The sequence below is a fragment of the Condylura cristata genome, unplaced genomic scaffold (assembly GCF_000260355.1).
Source record: "Condylura cristata isolate star-nosed mole 26May11 unplaced genomic scaffold, ConCri1.0 scaffold00011, whole genome shotgun sequence".
NCBI classification, from domain to species: domain Eukaryota; kingdom Metazoa; phylum Chordata; class Mammalia; order Eulipotyphla; family Talpidae; genus Condylura; species Condylura cristata.
This window is the reverse complement of record NW_004567112.1, coordinates 42,128,919-42,134,982: the sequence shown is the minus strand read 5'-3', so window position 1 is coordinate 42,134,982 and position 6,064 is coordinate 42,128,919.

The following is a 6,064-nucleotide window of genomic DNA, read 5'->3' as shown; positions in this document are numbered from 1 at the left end:
CCAGAAACAGAGTGGGGAGAAGAACAAGCAGATAGACAAAGTACATTACTGAGGGGAGCATCAGGCAGGTCAGGAGAGGTCTGCTGTGCCATATTGATCACTTCAGTGACTGGGTATTGAACTTGTGCTGAAGTTACTGCAGCTAGCTTCATAGTGTTGTGCTGTGTTTTAACCCGCACCACCAGAGCCCAAGAAGACTTTGACATTACAGGAACGTAAACTTGAAAATACATTTAAGAAGAATCATTCTATGATATTTTCATACCAGTAACAAAATATATATTCATAGATAAGTTCATAGACTCTAAAAAGAGTAGAAAAAAATATGTAAGGTAAGTTGTAAAGCTAACAACACTGCAAAGTTAAGGAAGTTTTCCAGGAAAAGATTCAGAAAAGTAAATGCTATGTTAATCATAATTTCTATGTGGTGCTATCAATGTAGAGGAAAAGCAGATAACAATGAAAAAAAAAATCTCTCATGTTAGCTCTAAGAAGGCAAAACTCATGAAGATAAAAAATGATAATACACTATATAGAAATGTGATTAGATCTAAAATATTACCAAACCATACAGGAGAAAGCAGTTCAATTTAAAGATTGCAGATAAAATAGCTACTGTAGAAATGTTAGCAAACACATGACCTTTCCTCATATCTGCAAGGCTCAGACAAGAGTACAAAAGAGTCCGCTACACTATTTGTCTCAATATTTCAAAGTTGTAAATTATGCCAATTAAATTTACACAACTCTATTTTAAACTCCTCCTGCAAGACAATTTTGAAAGAAAGCAAAGACTGAATCTAAATTCTTTCAACTTGTAAATTTCTTGTGGGAACTTGATTGGACAGTAAAAGGGTCCTGACGCTAATTCTAGAAGTTCTTTTTTTTTTTTTTCCTACCCCAGTCTCCATGTAGCACAGCAAAGACCTATGGATGTGCTAACCTACACTGTTTAAACTTCATCAGTTATAACCATCCAAAATACCATCCATCGGCTACTTCCTGCATCTGAGCTTATACAAATCTTTGGCCAGGAAATTCTGGATTTCTGGGTAAACTAGATTTTTTCTGAAACTGTGGCAAGCATGGATTCTTATTATAGGATGGCCATATGATTCTTATGATAGGATGGCAGTGGGTGTGGGTGTAGACCAGGGACCTCTTTTAAAGACCTCTGGTCAAGTTCAAGGACACATTACACTGAAGATTTGAATGTACACATTTAATGTACACATAGAGGAATGAACAAAAGTCTATTTAAAGGGGAAGATAGAGGTTTATTCTGGGGAGAAAGTATTTATATATAGTTAATTTGAAAAAATAATGAGGAAATTGCCTTTTCCATAGCATATTTGGGGAACTATACTCTGCAGTCTCTAGAGAGACTTGCAATTAAGGATGACCCCACACATTTCTACATTCTAAACTAGCCCTTCAGTTAGAGGACTCCTTATATGAAGATAGAAGGAAGAATGCCTCTGGCCCTTGAGATATCTCCATTAAGACCTCCTTTATAGCAGGGACAAGGAGGTCCTGAAAAATTTTTCTGAATTCTGACTGAAATTTTAGTACCTTTCAACTCCTAGTACTTCTCAACCCCCATCTATCCCTGGGTCCATAAAAGACAGAAACCAATTCATGGTTTTCTAGCTCCCTAGCCAATATGGGTTGTGCTCTTTGCCCCCCAAACATGCCTCAGGGCATGCTGACCCTCTCCCATCTGGTTTTTACTAGTTGTCTTTCTCTAGGGATTTTTGCCAGTAGGGCAAATCACCAGTCTTACAGGAATAGAAAATGGCCTCTACCTTCACTCAAGTCTTGCCTTTTTAACGTGGTAAATAGGAAAATATTTTTATGTTCCAACATTATTAAGTGGCATTTTCTTCTCTTTTTGTGTTTAAAAAGAAGCAGAGCTCAAGAAAATTCCAGAATTAGCACGTTCTGCAGTGAGTCACCCTTCTGCAGTGTCCTCTATTGAGTCACATCTGCTTTATAACAAAGGGCACCAGAGAAAACTCATGCTAATGTTGTCTAATAGGTGCTTTAAAGAAATTCAGTAACCAAAGGTAAGTTTCATTTTATTGCTAATGTAAAACTAAGCATTATGGAACGGTAAAGATTAAGTAATCATTATCTTGTAAAAGAAAAGAAATAAGGACATTTTTCTAATGCAGAAAAGATTAAAAGTTTTATTCTAAGATGATCTTATATTGTTCATGGATAAGTTTGCTCTTGTCTCTTTTTCTGAATGTCAGTTATAATGAAAACTAAAGGCCCTTATTCAAACATACTTCCCTAGTGCCACAGTGCATTTATGTTAATGAAAACTTCCTATTTATAAGAAAGTATTATTTTTTTGTTAATTTCATCTGCTTTATTTCTCTGGCTTCCCATCATGTGTTGACAACCCTAGTTGGGCCATACAATCAGTTTTTGTTTGTTTGTTTGTTTGTTTGTTGGTTTTTAACTTATAGCTACTGTTCTGACTCTATTGTGGGAATAGCAATAAAACACTGCAGCATAAATAAATATGGTTTGGATTTGCACATCAAGTCTAGGCAGAGGGCTTAAGATATTCCTAGGACTTTCTGTAAAATGGAACCCTTCATCTCTGAACAGTCTGGTTCTAGTTATTCCAATGAAGCTGACTCACAGATTTAAATACCAGTTATAAACATGAATCCAGGAGACTGGAAGAGGGTTGATCAAAAATATAAGATTAGGGGAAGGAAGTTTTTCTGATTGAAAGAAACGCAGTTTAGGGTATTCTGAGCTTATAACTTAAAAATAATGGATATGTTACCTGTAGACAAAATAGAACTAATAAAATGTGATTAAGATTGGTTCTCTGTAAAGCAGTGATTCTAAGGCTAAATGCCTATCGAGGACAGATACATAAACGAACAAGGCAGATCCTGCATAAGAGCATTACAGTCACAATTGGATAATTGTTGAAAACTGGCTAAATGAAGAGTGCTCACATTATCTAATGAGAACAGCTGTTACTCCAGTGTAGACAACTATTGCCAGTTGGAAATAGCATCCAATGTTGCCATCTATGGATTTGTGAGGAACTATATATATATCTCCACTGTAGGTGAAATCTCATTAAAAATTTTTGGCAGAAATTAAGAAATAAAGAAAAAGCAACATTGTAGGGAATCGCTAAACAAAATCTGCATTTGTTTGCAGACTAGTAGGTTGAGTGCTTTATTTAAATGGTAAGAAAAACTGAGTTGCACATCCACATCTCCCCTAATTCTCTTTGGAACACTCTGTGGGCATTGGCCTAATACAAGCTCAGTAATGTTGGCAGCTACTAACCTCTGTTATTAGAGTAGAATCACTTCCTCTCTTCTAGTTTCTATAAGACATGTTTTTCTCTAAGTGCACTCCTGACCTCTCCCTGAATCATCCCTCACTTTGTCCCAAAAGATTGTGAAGTGACACTTGGTTAGTGAGTATGGGAGTGAGAATGTGTTATGCATGGCTCTGATCTTCCTTTCTGCCTCTTGAGAATAAATGGCTCATAAAACAGAGTTAGTTGCCACTATTCTTCCAGATACTTCTGTCACTGAAAAAAACTGCTGCTTTAGATGTGCAAAATCTGGTCTGGTGAATGAAAAAATTGCCCAGTTTGGGGTTTGTGTCTAATCAATTGTACTTCCTGATGTACCTGAAATAAAAGTCTAGAACCAAAACATTCTACAAGTTATATACTCTGCTTCTATGTGCTGTTCTTTCATTTTATTTCTCAAATAAATTTATGTGGGGATGAGTCATGCTGTGAATCAGTTGCCTTTTGAGAGTCCACAGTGAATATGTGCAAATTTTGTTTACCATCAGATAGGGCTCAATTTGAAAATCATATACTGACTGTATCTAAACATATTATAGAAAGCTATTTTGAAAATTTGACCTTGTTCAGTATTCTTTGCTGTATACAACAATTTAAAGCAACTATTTTGATTTATGTAAGGTTACTTGAAAATGATTGTCAAGTCTATGATAAAAAGTAAAACCGACTTCTAGGTTCCCATCTGACAGATAATAAGCTTGAAGTCATCACTTTCATCTTTACAACAAGAAAAAAGCCAGATAATTTTTAAAATTGCAATTCTAAGATTCACCAGAATATTGAGGTCACAGAGTAAGTTGCTTAAAAGTGAAAAGACAGATGAAGTACTGAGGATCATAGCTTGCCAAAAGTTCAGGAACAGAAACTCTCCTCTTGAAGAGACAGTGCCCATAGAAACACTAACTTGTTATGTATGAGTTGCTAAAGGCTCAGTGTAGACAAGATGGAATTTGTTATTGCAGGGAACCCAGTCTTAGAAGGTTCCTGAATTCTGCCGCCAGGAATCCAGCCAGGTTCTCAAGGTGTGTGTTGCAGAATAATCCCTGGTGTCTGTGCACAGAAAATGGGAAAGGTAAAGTGCACTTACAGATTATGTTCTCCCTATCAAAAGCCAGGCCTGAAAGAAACTCTTGCCAAACTTTGGCTGACACAGGGTTTATCAGAGCAAGGCAGTTCAAGAGAGAAAGGACCATCATAATAGAGTATACTAGAACAACTGACCAGTCAGTGAAAATGAAAGAAAAAAAATAGAAAAGGAAAAGAATCTAGTTACTTTTTGATCTTCCCTGGTGGCACAATGAGTTAGGACATAGCACCGCAAGCTAGCCGCAGCCACTTCAGTGCCATTTCGATACCTGGCCCCACAGCAGACCTCTTCTGTCTCACCCCCTGCTCCCCTCAGCAGTGTATTTTGTTCATCTGCTGGCTCTTCTCTACACTCTGTCTCTGGTTAATCCTCTCACCACCCTGCACCTCTGACCTATACCCCAGTTCTGTATACATACATAAATACATCTTTAAAAAAATAATCTAGATACTATTACAAACATAAACTAATTAGATCATAGGCCTGAATGTCACATGCAAAATTAAAAAAAAAATTCTAGAAGATAGCATAGAAAAACATTTTAGCAAAGATTCTTTAAATACACCAAAACACCATGAAATGAATACTACTAATTTGGACTTCTTTAAAGTTAGCAAAAGACATTGCTAAGAAGACAAGTATTATTAAAAAAAATGCAAAAAACATATCTGAAAAATGACATGTAGCTAATACAAACAAAATCATGCAAAATAATAAAGACCTGTTTTTAAAAATGAGCGTAAGATTTAAACAGACACCTTGCCAAAGAAAGTGAGCTTGTAGTGAATAAGTACATAAAAATATTTCAGCATTATATAACATGAGGGAATTTCAAATTCCCTAAACTCTACTATTTGATTTATTAGACTAGAATTGCTCTCTTATAATACCTCTGCAATAGTTCTGATTGTAGGATTTGTGTTTTCTATATGATAATGGAAGTCATCACTTTAATATTTACCCCAAGAAAAAGCCAGACAGTAGAGTGGCAACTGAAGTTCTTATTTGAAACATCTAGTCCATCTAGATGTTTAGAATTGTCTAATGTATGTTAAATGTACAGGTAGCAGAATATCATTTTGTGGATATCTTTTGACCAAGATTCATAGTAATTACTGTCTTTTGGGGATGGAATTATTAAGCCACCTCCCAGAAAAATGTGCTATTGTTTATGTTTGCTCAGTGCTTTGGAGGAGATGGGGGAGAAACAATTGCAAGTGGTAAGATTAATGCATTCATACTTGGACAATTTTTGAAATATTTTTTGTATGTTATGTGCCCTTTGTCTTGATGTTAAAGAGGTTGCTATATGTGCCAAAGTAGAAAAAATAGCACATTTTTCACATTTATGTTGACATTCATAGGAAAGCTTGTCTTCTGTAAGTGACATTTGGATAAACACCTGTAAATGTTACACATGGCTGTACTTGTCCATTGGCTTGGTAGTGGAGAAAAGGAAGTTTGGGAGGGAATGATAGTTAAGGACAAAAGGGTCATATTTAGAAGATACCTCAGATTATAACCATTCTTATCTGTATGTGTCTAATTTTATATAATAGCGTTGTGTACATAGTGCAAACAAAGTTGTTACTAAATATCTAGTCACTAGATATTTAGAC